The following is a 19,516-nucleotide window of genomic DNA, read 5'->3' as shown; positions in this document are numbered from 1 at the left end:
AAGCATTGCTAATCCTTTATGAGGAGGGCCAATTCATCAACTTAAACCATTTTACCAGCAATTTTCTAATGATCACATTCATATCAGCCTCGATATATAGTGATGTTAGGGGGGAAGGTCCCTTGCTGCCCTTGTCTTCGCCACTGTGCACGCGTCTGAGAGATGAAGCGGAAGGCATGGATGATGAGAGGGGGACATTGGATATATAATTAATGTGGGTGTATTAGCTATGTAATCCTATATAGAGAGGTATAGATTGATCGATGTTGACGTGGGAAAGAGGGTGAGACCTCACTAGATATATAGATTGATCGGTTTGTCTGGAAAACTATGAAAGACCTAGCTATACACACCCACACACACACACACACATAGAGGAGCATCGATCGTTCCGCATGCACGTGAGAGATAAAGAATGCCCGATTTGATGGAGAGGGGGAGGTGTATGTGTGCATGCATGGGAGACCCACCTGAAGAAAAAGATTGCATGTGTGCGATGGATAATGCCGACTGGTAGTGTGTGTGCGTGCATGCAAGAGAGAAAGTTAGTGGTACAATTATAAAGAGAAGACAACCGTGTGGGTGTAAAAGACTAGGTGAGGTCATAATCGATGTAAAGTTGAATTCAAATATTTGAATAAGAGATCATGATGTATGAAACCCATGCATGCATGAATATAACTGAGATATGCGCGGTGTGGTTTGTAAACGAGCATGTTGTACTGTATACACATTGAACAAGGTCAGACTGATTTGAATTTGAGATACCGATGGCAAACATAGTTTGGCCACATTGCATCCGTGCATGGACACACTATTCTAATTGGAGATGATGGGTGGCTTTCACATCACATATCTATATCTATACACCTATATATTATATTTTATATTTTTATATAGTGTGCAGATAACTTTGACTGAAAGTTGGTTGTTGGATGAAGCCAATCCGATGGTGCAGAGATGGAAAATTTGACCACTACTGGCCGCTGGATATCATCTAGATTCCACCAGATATTGCCACAAGTACAATCTAGAAGACTCCATGGTTGAACTTAAGCATAATGCAAAAACCTCAAAACACAAGCACTTCTTCTTTGTTCTAGAGTCTTCCGTGTCATAATTGCCCAAATGTTTTTCTACATGATTAGCCATTATTTGTTTTTACTTTATGCTTTACAACACACAATTCCATGGATCTTAAAATAGATTAGCTTTCTTATAAAAACTAGATGATTTTGAATGAAATGAACTATAAGAATTAAACGAACATCTACACCATGCATACATGACTCAAAGATTACATGCTATAATGTGGTATTTATTCATAATTTGGTTGCCAAATCTCATGCGTGCAATGCACGTGTACCTTACTAGTCTAAATGGTGTTCGTGTGTGTCGGGGCAAAATAGGAGGGGTCCTATTCTGTACCCCTTTACTTGTGCGCGAGTAGTTGGAGCCGCGCCTACGGCCACACCTAGCGGGGAAGAGGAAGGAAGAAAAGCCATAAGACAACTAGAGCAACGCCAAGCCAGAAACACAAAGAGGAGAAGGGTGAGGTGAGCTCCCCAGCAAGGCCCTTACTGGGGCGGCCTCCATAGCCCGGCAAGAACCTTACCGGGGCAACGTGCCCAACACCAGCAGAGCCGCCACCCTTGAGCCCAAGGGTTCCAACACCATCAACCATGTTGGAACCAAGGCTCGGGAGGCACCTCCATGGTGGCATGCAGATCTTTGTGGAGACCAGAAGCACACAAGACTAGATGATAACTAGAAGACGATGATCCTCGGCAAGATCCTTGCCAAGGATACCCACGAGACCCCTAGCAAGACCCTTGCCGGGGATGACCACAATACCATGACAAGACCCTTGCCGGGGCCCCGACAAGACTCTTGCCGAAGACATCCACGGGGCCGCAGCCAGGCCCACATCTGCCAAGACTCCGCCGCCGTTCCCATGCAGCTGCTAGCCCACCAGCTAGGCAGGAACATGCGTGGCGATGTGCGGCCTCTAGGCCAACTCGGCAAGCACCTGCGTGGTGGCATGCAATCTTCGTGAAGACTCTGCCACCGCACCAACTCAACAGCCAGCCAGCGTGGCGCTACACGCCTTGTCAGTGTGGACGAGCGTCGAAGCCAGGCGAGGTGGCGACAGCTGGGATGAGATTCCTTGCCATCCCCGATAAAGCAAGAAGGGCACGTCGGTAGCGCATTAAATGCGTTTGTCCTACGGTGCCAGAAGATAGACTCGACTACTGTATAGCTTTCCACCTCCAGTGTGCCACTCTGGCGGCCCCTTTGGCTATAAAAGGAGGCCCGCGGCATACCGAGAGAGGATTAATATATTTTGGACCCTGCACGCCTTGTAGCTAGTCCAAGAACATCAGATAAACACAAACCAGTAGGAGTAGGGTATTGCGCATCACTTGCGGCTCCCCCCCCCCCGCATTGATCTCTTTTCACAGCCCCGCGCCCGCTAACCGTAACAAAAGGGATTCCTCGTGATCCTATAGGTGTCGTTTCCCCCGACATCTTTGGTGTGCCAGGTAGGGGGTAGCAAGCTATGAAAATCCGGTTTGAAGGTTAGCACACTGACTTCATCATCACCATGGCCCCCAAGAGAAAGGGGATCATAGCGACTAGCTCGTCCGGGGCCGGCCCATCCACGCCAGCGCGAGCAGACGGCCGGGTGCCCATGGACGGGGCCGGAGACGTGGCCCGCGAGCATCCACGACATTCTGGCGATTGGAGCCAGGCGAGCGGCATCGTCCGAATCCGAGATGACGAGCCATGTGCCATTGTGTCCGGGGGCGGGGCCGTGCTATCCACGGGCGACGCAGCAGCCTATATGGCACCCCAGCTGGCGCCCGCACCGTGCCCTTCCCTGGCCGCACGCGATGAGCAACACCGCGATGCCAGAGCCCCTGGGCACCGCCGCGGAAAGAGCCCTATGCGCCACTCGCAGGACGAACCATGCCGGCGTGCGCGCTCAGGCTCCGGTGCAGGCAGCGCGCGATCGTGAGACCGTGACAGAGCCCCTTCTAACCTTGTTAGAAGTAGGAGCGTGATGATCCACAAGTATTGGGGATCTATCGTAGTCCTTTCGATAAGTAAGAGTGTCGAACCCAACGAGGAGCAGAAGGAAATGATAAGCGGTTTTCAGCAAGGTATTCTCTGCAAGTACTGAAATAAGTGGTAACAGATAGTTTTGTGATAAGATAAATTGTAACGAGCAACAAGTAACAAAAGTAAATAAAGTGAAGCAAGGTGGCCCAATCCTTTTTGTAGCAAAGGACAAGCCGGAACAAACTCTTACAATTGGAAAAGCGCCCCCGAGGACACATGGGAATATCGTTAAGCTAGTTTTCATCACGTTCATATGATTTGCGTTCGATACTTTGATAATTTGATATGTGGGTGGACCGGTGTTTGGGTGCTGTTCTTCCTTGAACAAGCATACCACTTATGATTAACCTCTATTGCAAGCATCCGCAACTACAACAAAAGTATTAAGGTAAACCTAACCATAGCATGAAACATGTGGATCCAAATCAGCCCCTTACGAAGCAACACATAAACTAGGGTTTAAGCTTCTGTCACTCTAGCAACCCATCATCTACTTATTACTTCCCAATGCCTTCCTCTAGGCCCAAATAATGGTGAAGTGTTATGTAGTCGACATTCACATAACACCACTAGAGGCTAGACAACATACATCTTATCAAAATATCAAACGAATACCAAATTCACATGACTACTAATAGCAAGACTTCTCCCTTGTCCTCAGGAACAAACGTAATTACTCACAAAGCATATTCATGTTCATAATCAGAGGGCTAATAATATGCATATAGGATCTGAACATATGATCTTCCACCAAATAAACCAACTAGCATCAACTACAAGGAGTAATCAATACTACTAGCAACCTACTAGCACCAATCCCGGACTTTGAGACAAGAATTGGATACAAGAGATGAACTAGGGTTTGGAGATGAGATGGTGCTAGTGAAGATGTTGATGGAGATTGCCCTCTCCCGATGAGAGGAGCGTTGGTGATGACGATGGTGATGATTTCCCCCTCCTGGAGGGAAGTATCCCCGGCAGAACAGCTCTGCTGGAGCTCCAGATTGGTTCCGCCAAGGTTCCGCCTCGTGGCGGTGGAGTCTCGTCCCGAAATGTTTCTCCTTTTTTCTCATCGAAAGACCTCATATAGGAGAAGATGGACGTCGGAGAGCCACCAGGGGCCCCATGAGGTAGGGGGCGCGCCCTTGGAGGGGGGCACGCCCCCCACCCTCGTGAGCAGGGTGTGGGCCCCCTGGCCTTCATCTTTGGCGAGGATTTTTCTTTATTTATTTTAAGATGTTCCGTGGAGTTTCACGACTTTTGGAGTTGCGTAGAACAGGTCTCTAATATTTTCTCCTTTTCCAGCCCAGAATTCCAGCTGCCGGCATTCTCCATCCTTATGCAAACCTTGTAAAATAAGAGAGAATAGCCATAAGTATTGTGACATAAAGTGAAATAAAAGTCCATAATTCAATAAATATCGATATAAAAGCATGATGCAAAATACGGACATGAAGGCATCATGATTATTCTCATAACAGCAACATATATAGATTTTTTCATATGATTACTTATGTTCAAGTGATGATCTATTCACAATGCAAGAGTATAAATCATAAACCTTATTGGGCTCCAACAAACTATAATCTCAGTCATTGAAGCAATTGCAATTTATCATAACATCGGAAAGAGTCTATGTCAGAGCTAAAAAGTAAGTCCACATACTCAACTATCATTTAGTCCTTCATAATTGCTAACACTCACGCAATACTTGTGGTTATGAAGTTTTAATCGGACACAGAGAAAGATAGGGGCTTATAGTTTTGCCCCACAACCTTTTACCTCAAGGGTAATGTCAACAATAATAATTCATGCTCCCCTACATCCAATTAGATATATATATATCATGTTCTTTCCAACATGCTGAGCTTGCCAAAGGATAAAATGAAAAAGAAAAGGTGAAGATCACCATGACTCTTGCATAAGGTAGAAGATAATAATAAAGGATAGGCCCTTCGCAGAGGGAAGCAGAGGTTGCCATGCGCTTTTATAGTTGGATGCACAAAATCTCAATGCGAAAGAACGTCACTTTATATTGCCCCTTGTGATATGAACCTTTATTATGCAGTCCGTCGCTTTTATTACTTCCACATCACAAGATCGTATAAAGCTTATTTCTCACACACCAATCAATCATACATATTTAGAGCAATTTTTATTGCTTTGCACCGATGACAACTTACTTGAAGGATCTTACTCAATCCATAGGTAGATATGGTGGACTCTCATGGCAAAACTGGTTTAAGGGTATTTGGAAGCACAAGTAGTATTTCTACTTGGTGCTGAGAATTTGGCTAGCATGAGGGGGAAAGGCAAGCTCAACAAGTTAGAGGATCCATGACAACATACTTCATCTCAGACATAAGAAAGACATAACTCATTACGTTGTCTTCCTTGTACAACATCAACTCTTTAGCATGTCATATTTTAATGAGTGCTCCCAATCATAAAAGATGTCAATGATAATATATCTATATGTGAAAACCTCTCTTTCCTTATTACTTCGTATTAATTGCAACAATGACCAAAGCTATGTCTGCCAACTCCCAACAACTTTTAATCATCATACTCTTTCTATGTGAAGTCATTACTCTCAATAAGACCAATATGAACTCTTTGTTTCTTTTTATTCTTTTTCTCTTTTCTTTTATTCACCCAAGATCATGGCAAAATAATCAAGACCTTGAGTCAACACTAATATTTATTATATATAACTCACGGACTCGATTACATAGAGAGATCAAAAAGCAAAACTCAAAACTAGATCATGCCATAAACTTTATTCTACTAGATCAAGATACTACTAATAGGATCGAACTAAGAAAAACGATAATGATAGGAGTTGCGATGGTGATACGATACCGGGGCACCTCCCCCAAGCTTGGCAGTTGCCAAGGGGAGTGCCCATACCCATGTGATTATATCTCCTTTGTCGGTGAAGAAGGTGGAGGTGTTGTAGATGATGCGGGCCTTTCGTCCATCTTCCAAGGCATAGGTTCTCCATCATAGAAAGATGATCGAGTCTCCGGGATCCTCAAATCTGTAGCCAAACTCATCCTTTTGAATCTATATTCATACTCACAGTTTTGGTTTTGCAGGTCATAGATTTGGGCTTGGAGGTGCTCGATCTTCTCATGAAGCTTGAAGATAGTCTCCCCGATGTTGTCAGCATCCAACTTGTGGTTGCTAGTGAACTCCGCGATCATCATGTGGTTAGAGTTGAGTCCACGTTCCACCATCCCTTGGCACTTGAAAACTTGTTGCTCCACTGCTTCAAGCCTCGTCTCCATGCTTCCGGTCCCCTTTGGTCCGTCTTCATCGCGGATGTGCAGCAATCCATCACGCAACTCAATGGTTTGAGGGTGTCGCAGCACCTCCGCGAGGTAAGGGTTGATGACCTTCTCAAAGAACTTGTCCTTGGAGGCGCTTGGGGCCGTCATGATAACCTAGATCTGTTAGAAAAAACAGCTCGAAACAAGAATAAAGGAGGTTTGCGTGATACAGGAGTCAAAACCTTCGGGAGAATATATAATGAATTTTTACCGACCAAAATACGTATCGTGCAAGAAAATGGAGTCCGGAAGGCACACGAGGTGCTCATGAGGTAGGGGGCGCGCCCACCACCCTCGTGGGACCCTCGTGTCCTTCCCGGACTGCTACTTATTTTTCTATTTTTCTAAATATTCCAAAACAGAGAAATATTGCCTTAAAAATTATTTTGGAGTCGGTTTACTTACCGTACCACATACCTATTCCTTTTCGGAGTCTGAAACGTTCCGAAAAGTGTCCCTTATGTATTCCTCTGGGGTTACGGTTTCAATAATATTGGTTTCAACATTTATGGGATTACCTGAGATATAATATTTAATTCTTTGACCGTTTACCACCTTCGGATTTGTGCCCTCGAAGTTGTTGATTTTTATGGCACCGGAACGATAGACCTCTTCGATAACATAGGGGCCTTCCCATTTAGAGAGAAGTTTTCCTGCAAAAAATCTTAAACGAGAGTTGAATAGCAATACACAATCACCTACATTAAACTCGTGCTTTTGTATCCTTTTGTCATGCCAGCTTTTCACTTTTTCTTTAAACAACTTGGCATTTTCATAAGCTTGGGTTCTCCATTCATCAAGTGAGCTAATATCAAATAACCTCTTCTCACTGGCAAGTTTAAAATCATAGTTAAGCTCTTTAATAGCCCAATACGCCTTATGTACTAGTTCGAGAGGTAAGTGACATGCTTTTCCATAAACCATTTTAACGGAGACATACCCATAGGATTTTTATATGCAGTTCTATAAGCCCATAATGCATCATCAAGTTTCTTGGACCAATTCTTCCTAGACCTATTAACAGTCTTTTGCAAAATTAATTTGAGCTCTCTATTGCTCAACTCTACTTGACCACTAGACTGAGGGTGATAAGGAAATGCAATTCTATGATTAACATCATATTTATCAAGCATTTTACGGAAAGCACCATGAATAAAGTGTGAACCACCATCAGTCATTAAATATCTAGGGACTCCAAACCTCGAAAAAAATAACTTCTTTAAGCATTTTAATAGAAGTGTTATGATCAGCACTACTAGTTGGAATAGCTTCTACCCACTTAGTAACATAATCAACAGCCACTAGAATATGTGTGTATCCATTAGAGGCAGGAAAAGGTCCCATATAATCAAAGCCCCAGACATCAAACGGTTCAATAACAAGAGAATAATTCATATGCATTTCTTGACGTCTAGTAATATTACCAATTCTTTGACATTCATCATAAGACAAGACAAACTTACGGGCATCCTTGAAGAGAGTAGGCCAATAAAAACCAGATTGCAATACCTTATGTGCAGTTCTATCTCCAGCGTGGTGTCCTCCATAAGCCTCGGAATGACACTTGCGTAGGATCTGTTCCTGTTCATGCTCAGGTACACAACGTCTAATAACACCATCTACTCCTTCTTTATAAAGATGCGGGTCATCCCAAAAGTAATGTCTCAAGTCATAGAAAAACTTTTTCTTGGTATGTGAAGCTAGGTGGTATAAATTTAGCAACAATATAATTAGCATAATCATCATACCATGGAGTACTACGAGAAGTAATTGTAACATTTAATTGTTCATCAGGAAAGCTATCATTAATAGGTAGTGGGTCATCAAGAACATTCTCTAACCTAGACAAGTTGTCTGCAACGGGGTTCTCAGCTCCCTTTCTATCAACAATATGCAAATCAAATTCTTGTAGCAAGAGAACCCATCTAATAAGTCTAGGTTTAGAATCTTTCTTTTCCATAAGATATTTAATAGCAGCATGATCAGTGTGAATAGTTACTTTAGAATCAACAATATAAGATCTGAACTTATCACAAGCAAATACAACTGCTAAAAGCTCTTTTTCAGTAGTAGCATAATTTCTTTGAGCACTGTCTAGAGTCTTACTAGCATAATGAATAACATTTAATTTCTTATCAACTCTTTGCCCTAGAAAAGCACCTACAGCATAATCTCTAGCATCACACATAATTTCAAAGGGTAAATACCAATCAGGTGGCTGAACAACAGGTGCAGAGACTAATGCTTTCTTAAGTACTTCAAATGCTTCTACACAATCATCATCAACGACAAATGGTATATCTTTTTGCCATAAATTAGTCAAAGGCCGAGAAATTTTTGAGAAGTCCTTAATGAACCTCCTGTAAAATCCGGCGTGACCAAGGAAACTTCTTATACCTTTGATGTCCTTGGGACATGGCATCTTTTCAATAGCATCGACCTTGGCTTTATCAACTTCAATACCTCTTTCAGAAACTTTATGCCCCAAGACAATACCTTCATTAACCATAAGGTGGCACTTTTCCCAATTCAAGACAAGATTAGTTTCTTCACATCTCTGCAAAACTCGATCAAGATTTCTCAAGCAATCATCAAAAGAGGAACCATAGACGGAAAAATCGTCCATGAAAACCTCACAAATCTTTTCACAAAAGTCAGAGAATATAGCCATCATGCATCTTTGAAAGGTAGCAGGTGCATAACATAAACCAAAAGGCATACGTCTATAAGCAAAAGTACCAAAAGGGCATGTAAAAGTAGTCTTTGATTGATCTCTAGCCGACACAGGTATTTGAGAGAAACCAGAATAACCATCTAGAAAGCAATAGTGTGTATGTTTGCATAATCTTTCTAGCATTTGATCAATAAAAGGTAAGGGGTAATGATCTTTCTTAGTAGCCTTATTTAATTTACGGAAATCAATTACCATCCTACAACCTGTAATAATTATTTGTGGAATTAATTCATCTTTATCATTAGGAACAACAGTAATACCTCCCTTCTTAGGGACACAATGGACATGACTTACCCACTGACAATCAGCAACGGGGTAAATTATACCTGCCTCCAGAAGCTTGAGTATTTCTTTTCTTACCACTTCTTTCATTTTAGGATTCAGACGTCGTTGAGGATCACGAACTGGTTTGGCTTCTGCTTCCAAATTTATTTTATGTTGACATAGAGTGGGACTAATGCCCTTAAGATCATCAAGAGTATATCCAATAGCAGCACGATGCTTCTTCAGAGTTTTCAATAATCTTTCTTCTTCATGCTCTAAAAGGTTAGCACTAATAATAACATGATATATCTTCTTTTCATCAATATAAGCATATTTAAGATTATCAGGCAAAGCTTTAAGCTTAAACACGGGATCACCCTTGGGTGGAGGAAGATGCCCTAAAATTTCAACAGGCAAGTTGTGTTGCAGAATAGGTTCCTGTTTAAAGAATACTTCATCTATTTCCCTTCTTTCATTCATGAACATATCATTTTCATGGTCTAGCAAATAGTGTTCTAAAGGATCACTAGGAGGTACGGCAATAGAAGCAAGACCAATAATTTCATCCTTACTAGGTAATTATTCCTCACGATGTCGTTTACTAAATTTAGAGAAATTAAACTCATGAACCATATCATCCAAGCCAATAGTAACAACATTCTTTTCGCAATCTATCCTAGCATTAACAGTGTTCAAGAAGGGTCTACCAAATATAATGGGACAAAAGCTATCTTGCGGAGAAGTAAGAACAAGAAAATCAGCAGGATATTTAGTTTTCCCACACAAGACTTCAACATCTCTAACAGTTCCAATTGGTGAAATAGTATCTCTATTGGCAAGTTTAATTGCGACATCAATACCTTCTAACTCAGCAGGTGCAATTTCATTCTTAATTTCTTCGTATAAAGTATGTGGTATAACACTAGCACTCGCACCCATATCACATAAGCCATGATAACAATGATCTCCTATTTTAACAGAAATAACAGGCACACCTACCACAAGTCTATGTTTATCTTTAGCACAAGGTTTAGCAATTCTAGCAGTTTCACCTTCGAACTGAATAACATGCCCATCAATATTATCAGACAAGAGATCTTTAACAATAGGAATATTAGGTTCTACTTTAACTTGCTCAGGAGGTGTATAAGTTCTAATATTTCTTTTACGAACAACAGTTGAAGCTTTAGCATGATCCTTTATTCTAACAGGGAAAGGTGGTTTCTCAACATAAGAAGTAGGAACAATAGGATCATTATAAGAGACAGTCTTTTCTTCAACTTTAATAGGTGCGGCTACTTTTACTTCTATGGGAGGATGATATTTAAACCACTTCTCCTTAGGGAGATCAACATAAGTAGCAAAAGATTCATAGAAAGAAGCTACTATCTCAAAGTCAAGTCCATATTTAGTGCTAAACTTACGGAAAATATCGGTGTCCATAAAAGATTTAACACAATCAAACTTAGGTGTCATACCTGACTCCTTACCTTCGTCGAGGTCCCAATCTTTAGAGTTGCGTTTAATTCTATCCAATAAATTCCATTTGAATTCAATAGTCTTCATCATAAAAGAGCCAGCACAGGAAGTATCGAGCATGGTTTGATTATTATGAGAAAACCGAGCATAAAAACTTTGCATAATTATTTCTCTAGAGAGCTCATGATTGGGGCATGAATATAACATTGATTTAAGCCTCCCACAAGCTTGAGCGATGCTTTCTCCTTTGCGAGGCCAGAAATTATATATATAATTGCGATCACGATGAACAAGATGCATAGGGTAATACTTTTGATGAAATTCCAATTTCAATCTTTTATAGTTCCATGATCTCATATCATCACATAGCCTATACCATATCAATGCATCTCCCTTCAAAGATAAAGAGAAGACCTTCTTCTTAGCAACATCATCGGGTATACCTGCAAGCTTAAATAATCCACAAACTTCATCCACATATATTAAGTGCTCATCAGGATGCTTTGTTCCATCTCCTGTAAAAGGGTTAGCTAGCAGTTTTTCCATCATACCCGAAGGAAATTCAAAAGGAGTTTCATTTTCAATAGGTTCAGTAGGTTGAGGAGGAACTCTTTGCTCTACTAGATGGGGTGATGATACCCCGAACAACCCCCTCAGAGAATTACTTTCCATAGTAACAAGTGACAGTAAATTTCAGCACACTATATAAATTTTTCCTTACCAAATTCCACCTACCAAAGGCGCTACACTCCCCGGCAACGGCGCCAGAAAAGAGTCTTGATGACCCACAAGTATAGGGGATCTATCATAGTCCTTTCGATAAGTAAGAGTGTCGAACCCAATGAGGAGCAGAAGAAAATGATAAGCGGTTTTCAGCAAGGTATTCTCCGCAAGAACTGAAATAAGTGGTAACAGATAGTTTTGTGATAAGATAAATTGTAACGAGCAACAAGTAACAAAAGTAAATAAAGTGCAGAAAGGTGGCCCAATCCTTTTTGTAGCAAAGGACAAGCCGGAACAAACTCTTATAATAGGAAAAGCGCTCCCGAGGACACATGGGAATACCGTCAAGCTAGTTTTCATCATGTTCATATGATTCGCGTTCGATACTTTGATAATTTGATATGTGGGTGGACCGGTGCTTGGGTGCTGTTCTTACTTGAACAAGCATCCCACTTATGATTAACCTCTATTGCAAGCATCCGCAACTACAACAAAAGTATTAAGGTAAACCTAACCATAGCCTGAAACATGTGGATCCAAATCAGCCCCTTACGAAGCAACGCATAAACTAGGGTTTAAGCTTCTGTCACTCTAGCAACCCATCATCTACTTATTACTTCCCAATGCCTTCCTCTAGGCCCAAATAATGGTGAAGTGTTATGTAGTCGATGTTCACATAACACCGCTAGAGGCTAGACAACATACATCTTATCAAAATATCAAACGAATACCAAATTCACATGACTACTAATAACAAGACTTCTCCCTTGTCCTCAGGAACAAACGTAATTACTCACAAAGCATATTCATGTTCATAATCAGAGGGGTAATAATATGCATATAGGATCTGAACATATGATATTCCACCAAATAAACCAACTAGCATCAACTACAAGGAGTAATCAACACTACTAGCAACCTACTAGCACCAATCCCGGACTTTGAGACAAGAATTGGATACAAGAGATGAACTAGGGTTTGGAGATGAGATGGTGCTGGTGAAGATGTTGATGGAGATTGCCCTCTCCCGATGAGAGGAGCGTTGGTGATGATGATGGTGATGATTTCCCCCTCCCGGAGGGAAGTATCCCCAGCAGAACAGCTCTGCCGGAGCTCTAGATTGGTTCCGCCAAGGTTCCGCCTCGTGGCGGCGGAGTCTCGTCCCGAAAAGTTCCTCCTTTTTTTCTCATAGAAAGACCTCATGTAGGAGAAGATGGACGTCGGAGCGCCACCAGGGGGGCCACGAGGTAGGGGCGGCGCGCCCCCCACCCTCGTGAGCATGGTGTGGGCCCCCTGGCCTTAATCTTTGGCGAGGATTTTTCTTTATTTATTTTAAGATGTTCCGTGGAGTTTAAGGACTTTTGGAGTTGCGCAGAATAGGTCTCTAATATTTGCTCCTTTTCCAGCCCAGAATTCTAGCTGCCGGCATTCTCCCTCCTTATGTAAACCTTGTAAAATAAGAGAGAATAGCCATAAGTATTGTGACAGGAAGTGAAATAACAGTCCATAATGCAATAAATATTGATATGGAATCATGATGCAAAATGGACGTATCAGAGCGCATCGTGGTCTACGCAGATATCGCCGCCGCCTACGCCAGCAGAACCACTGGCGTGTGTGCACTTGCTCCTCGACTTCCCCCCTGTTGTGGAGAAGCTCGACGAGTGGAGACCCACCATCCGAAGCCTTGTCAGCTTTGCCAACAAAGACGAGGCACTCCCACTAGGACCCTTGCACCAGCGTCCTGACGAGCCGGTGCATGCAGGCGGTGGGGGGACCAGAGATGCTGCGACCACGGTGCACCCCCCCCCCCCCCGCGGTCGCGACAACAGCCACCGGCCCATCGACCCGATGTTGGTGACAATGTTTCCACTACGTCGTCTGACCCGCGAACCCGCCGCGACCAACATCAAGTCCTTCGGGAACGGGCCCAGGAAGACGCTTGAACTACCATTGAACAACGACGGGAGACGCGCCATCAGTCAGATCAGCGTGCGGGGCCTACTATGGACCACCCGGCGCCGGGGGCCCCGACGACCTGCCTTACGAGGTGGGTTGCCCAGCCTTTACCCGAGAGCTACGGCAGTTCCAGTGGCCCTCCCACCACACGTTCAAGCCCGATGTTGGCGAGAAGTACAATGGCAAGACCCACCCATCGGAGTTCCTCACCATCTACACTATCGCGATGCAAGCTGTTGTAGCTCGCGACGACAAGGTGCTTGCCAATTACTTCCCGTTGGCACTCAAACCCAATGTCATGTCGTGGTTGATGCACTTTCCAGTGGATTCCATTTCTTCTGGTCGGATTTGTGTCATGAGTTTGTTGGCGCCTTCACTGGAGGCCACCAAGCTCATGGCCGGGCAAGCGATTTGCACATCATCCCCCCGAAAGAAGGAGAAAACCTGCGCAAGTACATACAGAGGTTCAGGCGAGTGCAGTACAACATCCTAGATGTTCATCCCGCCGTAGTTATCAGCGCATTCCATCAGAATGTACACAACCACAAGTGTAGGAAGGCTAGAGATTGGATTTGGTGGAAAGAGGGTTTGAGTGGAAAGCAACTTGGGGAAGGCTAGAGATCAAGATTTATGTGGTTGGAATGGAATATCTTGACCTCAACACAAGTGTAGGTGGTTCTCTCTCAGAAAATATATGTTAGAAGTGTAGGCATGTTCTGATGGCTCTCTCAACGAATGAAGAGTGGGTGGAGGGGTATATATAGCCTCCACACAAAATCTAACAGTTACACACAAATCACCAAACTCGGTGGGACCGAATCAGACAACTCGGTCGGACCGATTTAGTTCATAATGTGACCGTTAGACATTTCGATGTGACCGATATGATCAACTCAGTGGGACCGATGTGCTAGGGTTAGGGTAATACCTCGTCTCGGTTTGACCGATTTTGCAAACTCGGTGAGACCGATTTTGGTAATAGGCAAAACAGAGAGTTGGTCAAGCAAACTCGGTCGGACCAATTGCATATCTCGGTGGGACCAAAATTATTGCAATAGGTAACAGAGAGTTTGCAAGCCCATCTCGGTGAGACCGATATCCCATTGGTAAGACCGAATTGACTAGGGTTTCTGGCAGTGGCTATGTCAAGTGAACTCGGTGGCGCCGGGTAGGAAATTTCGGTAGGGCCGAGTTTGACTTTTGGTTTGGTACATATGTGGATATGAGAAAGTAGTTGAGGGCTTTCGAGAATACCACTAAGCACTTTGAGCAATTACCTCATTAAGTAGCACCTCATCCCCTTCTAATAGTATTGGCTTTTCCTATGGACTCAATGTGATCTTGGATCACTAAAAGCAAAATGTAGAGTCTTGAGCTTTAGAGCTTGAGCCAATCTTTTGTCCTTAGCATCTTGAAAGGGTTCCATATCCTCTTGTCCACGCCACTCCATCTGTTGAACTTGTCTGAAATATACTAGATGAAAACATTAGTCCAACAAGAGATATGTTGGCATTAATTACCAAAACCACCCAGGGAGCACTTGTGCTTTCACCTGCCGGGGCGGCCTCCACAACCCCGGCAAGCACCTTACCGGGGAAACTTGCCCAACACCAGCAGAGCCGCCACCCTTGAGCCCAAGGGTTCCAGCACCATCAACCACTTTGGAACCAAGGCTCGGGAGGCACCTCCATGGTGGCATGCAGATCTTTGTGGAGACCAGAAGCACACAAGACTAGATGATAAACAGAAGACGATGATCCTCGGCAAGATCCTTGCCAAGGATACCCACGACACCCCTGGCAAGACCCTTGCCAGGGACGACCACGATACCACGGCAAGACCCTTGCCGGGGCCTCGACAAGACTCTTGCCGAAGACATCCGCGGGGCCGCAGCCAGGCTCACATCTGCCAAGACTCCATCGCCGTTCCCATGCAGCTGCCAGCCCACCAGCTAGGCAGGCACCTACGTGGCGACGTGCGGCCTCTAGGCCGACTCGGCAAGCACCTGCATGGTGGCATGAAGATCTTTGTGAAGACCGTGCCACCGCACCAACTCAGCAGCTAGCCAGCATGGCGCTACATGCCTCGTCAGTGCGGATGCGCCTCGAAGCCAGGCGAGGCGGCGACAGCTGGGACGAGCTTCCTTGCCGTCCCCGATAAAGCAAGAAGGGCACGTAGGCAGCGCATTAAATGCGATTGTCCTACGGTGCCAGAAGATAGACTCGACTACTGTATAGCTTTCCACCTCGAGTGTGCCAATCTGGCGGCCCCTTTGGCTATAAAAGGAGGCCCGCAACGTACTGAGAGAGGATTCAGATTTTTTGGACCCTGCACGCCTTGTAGCTAGTCCAAGAACATCACATAAACACAAACCAGCAGGAGTAGGGTATTGCACATCACTTGCGGCCCAGACCTGGGTAATCCCCCTTGCGTTGATCTCTCGATCCCGCTCTTTTCACAGCCCCGCGCCCGCCAACCATAGCAAAAGGGATTCCTCGTGATCCCGTAGGTGTTGTTTCCCCCGACAGTGTGTGTGTGTTGTGCGTGTTAAACACATTGTACATAGTATCATACATGGTTCAGATTCTGAACATTTAGCTAGAGCATACATGTACTATGATTTGAATTCAACATAAAATGGATACATATATTTGAATTTGAGATCGCATGTACATGTAGTTCATATTTATATAGGAATTTACTTCTCCTTTATTCATGTCATGTGTTGTGAAGATAATATTTAGATGGTTGTATATCTAACCCGAGTACAATCCCATTCAAGCAGGGAAAATGTACTCAAATTTAGTCCATATGCTAGACAACACACATTGTTTTTTTATTGTTGAGGGAAGTGCAACTTGTTTTGGTTCTGTACAAGGTATGTTTGTTGTCTCAATTTTTTTTAGTTTTTTTGTTGTATTTGAATGCATTTCTAGTAATATAGTAAAATGGGACATGGCTCTCTCTAGTGATGAGGTGCGAATTGCCTTTTTTGGGTACATTTAAGCTTGTTCTGTCGAAAATTCAAGCCGCACCTTGTTATGCCGAAATTTCAAGCTAGCATCTCTGTCTATCGTGCTGCGAAACTCCCGCCTCTTCAACCCGCGCCTTGTTACACCAAAATATTTAAGATATATCCTTGTCTCATTGTGCTCCAAAAACTCCCTCCATCTCAACTCGCGCCTTACTATCCCAAAACTACAATGCGCGCAAAAAGTCCCACCTCCTGTGAAATCCCGACGCACGAAATGCCCGTGATACCCCTGAACCGAAAGAACCGCCTAGCTCAAATCGGTGGGGGTACTTTCGTAACTTACCCCACATTTCGAACAAGCACGTCCCTAAGCCATGGTTCCCCACTCCCATCCCATCCCATCCCATCCGCCCACCCATTCGTACACCAAGGCCGCGAAAACCCGCGACACCCCACAGCCTCCTCCATCCGCCATCCAGCCGAAGCCTCTCCCCGATGATGTCGTCCATAGCAACACCTCGACGTCCCTTATCCACCGTACCGGATGAGGATCCGTCGTCGATCTCGTCATCCCGCCGGTTCAACCACCGCGTCCTCCACCTCCAAGGAGCTGCCCTGATGTTCCCCTCGTCTTCTGTGCCACCTCCATTCCCACATTGCCGTCTTCACCTGCACCATCGGAAGAGCAGCATCATCACCGTTTCCTCGGATGAAGCTGAGGCCTAATCGGCACCACCAAAAAGGTTGTACACTAATCGCCACATTTTCTTCTTGATTCAATCACATGGTGCTGCCGGCGCTCGGTCCCGAGCTGACATGGCATGGATCCATCAACAGACGCGTCGCCGTCCACTTCCTCCATGGCATCGCTCCCTCGGCAGCGACGTCCACATCAGTAGGAGCTGCTGCTGCTTTAGCTCTCACTCCCCCATGTTGATTTTCTGGGGGTGGGGGGCTCGGCGGTGTTAAGGAAGAACCAGTCGCAACAGGGAGGGGGGCTCTCTAGAGAGGTACCCCACTCTCTATCTTAGGATTCAGGGTGGGGGCGGTGCTGGGGCGGTGGCATGGGGATCGCTGGAGAAAAAGCTTGGCACGGGGGAGCCTAGAGGGATGGCCGAGGCGGCGGTAGACCGGCGGTGGGGAGTTGTTTCAAGGGGGGCAGGGCGGCGAGGGGTTGGCCGGTGGTGGCCAGCTGCCCTGGCTCTCGCACGCGCTGCTGCTACTGCTTTTTTGCTACTAGTGCGTTTAGTTTCGACAGTAAAATTCAGTTTCGACAACAAAATTCAGTTTTGATAGTTAAGTTCAGTTTTGACAGTTAAATTCAGTCTCAACAGTTAAGTTCAAAGATGAACGACTGATGTATTTTACATCTAGCACTTTGTGGTTATGTGTTTTACGTCATCTATTGGAGACGCTATTAGAATTCCAGTCAGGTTAACATTGTCTCTCTTATCTTGCTTCAGCCTTGGCGTCGTACAACTCATCGGAGCTGCTCCAACAATGAAAACCTCCATCACAGTAGAGCAATACCCTGGGCTGCATCTCCAGACGTCTAAGATCTTCTTCCCCTCCTCCGACAGCCAAGTCAGCCAGAGCATCCTCACCGACCAACCCAATCATGCTGTGATTGACATGGCTCCGCCAAAGAGGTTGTACACTTGTTACATCTCTTTTTTACTCTACATGTTATATATATTGTCCACTGAGCACACGTAGTAACATGAAATATGATTATTTTATCCTACTATATGACAAGCAGTGAGGTACCAGGCAACTTAGCTATCCGTGATGGATTCTCTTGAATGCCATCATTATTTATCTTTGCGCGTTTGAGCTGTGCATTTGTTGATGGGCCTGGGAGTTGAGCTAGTAGGGCAGTGGCCTGGGTCCAAAGTACTAGAAGTAGCACAAAAACATTTTTTGAGTCTAGGCTTTTCCTTGCTCAAGCCTTCCTACTAGAATTGCCAGTGCTTGAAAGGAAAAGTGAAGGAAAAACATAGGAATTGGAAAGTTTCCTATGGTACTACTATTCATGCATTTGGTTCAAAGGAATGGAGCAAAGGAAAACTGTAGGATTTGTTCCTTTAGTGTCTCCTTGAAAGAGAAACCATAGGAATTTTAATTTCCACTTGTCCTCCTTTTCAAATTCCTATTCACGAAGCACAAGACTAAGAGATAGTAGCATAATAGCATTATAACCGTACATTTTCTTGTGGTTTGACTTAATCTCACCATGCTTCTTTGCATCCTATGATCTTCCAATTCCTGTGAACCAAACACCCAGATTGGCAGAAATCCTGTGATTTTAAATTCTCTGTTTTGCATGTGCATTCCTATCCTATTCCTGTCTATTTCCTATCCCTGCATTGTTAGAATCTTTAAATTCAAACAAGCCCTTACACAATTACTTCCGTTACAGATATGTGTCAAAGAAAACCTTGTGTGGTTGGCTCCTACTCCTGCTACGCTGTGTTCCACCCCATCTCAGCTGCTCCAACGACGGAAGGGTTCACCACAGCAAGGATCCACTCTCCATACTGTCTTTCCCCGCCTCAGATCTTCTTCCCCGCCGCCGGCAGCCACGACAACTGCATTACCATCATGAACTAAGCAGATGACCTTGAGGACTACACGGATCCGCAAGTGAGGTCACACTCTTTCGTGTCTACTTATGTTATGCATGGATTAATATGACAACATGCTACTTTATCATCGTGTTCACCTATTAGACTCCGAATCAGGTCCAAACTAATGCTGAAACTTGAGTTTTTAAATGGTTGTCGTGTATATATTGGGGCAACAATCAATACTATTTGTCTACTATCTGGTTAATCTCAGGTGTCTACTATGAGTTTCATGTTGGGTGCAAACAAACATTAAAGGAGCCATTATCTGTATTTTTTAACTAAAGCTATCATCTGCGTGCTA

This window comes from Triticum aestivum, chromosome 4A (genome assembly GCF_018294505.1).
Source record: "Triticum aestivum cultivar Chinese Spring chromosome 4A, IWGSC CS RefSeq v2.1, whole genome shotgun sequence".
Classification (NCBI taxonomy): domain Eukaryota; kingdom Viridiplantae; phylum Streptophyta; class Magnoliopsida; order Poales; family Poaceae; genus Triticum; species Triticum aestivum.
Note: the sequence above shows the minus strand (reverse complement) of the source record.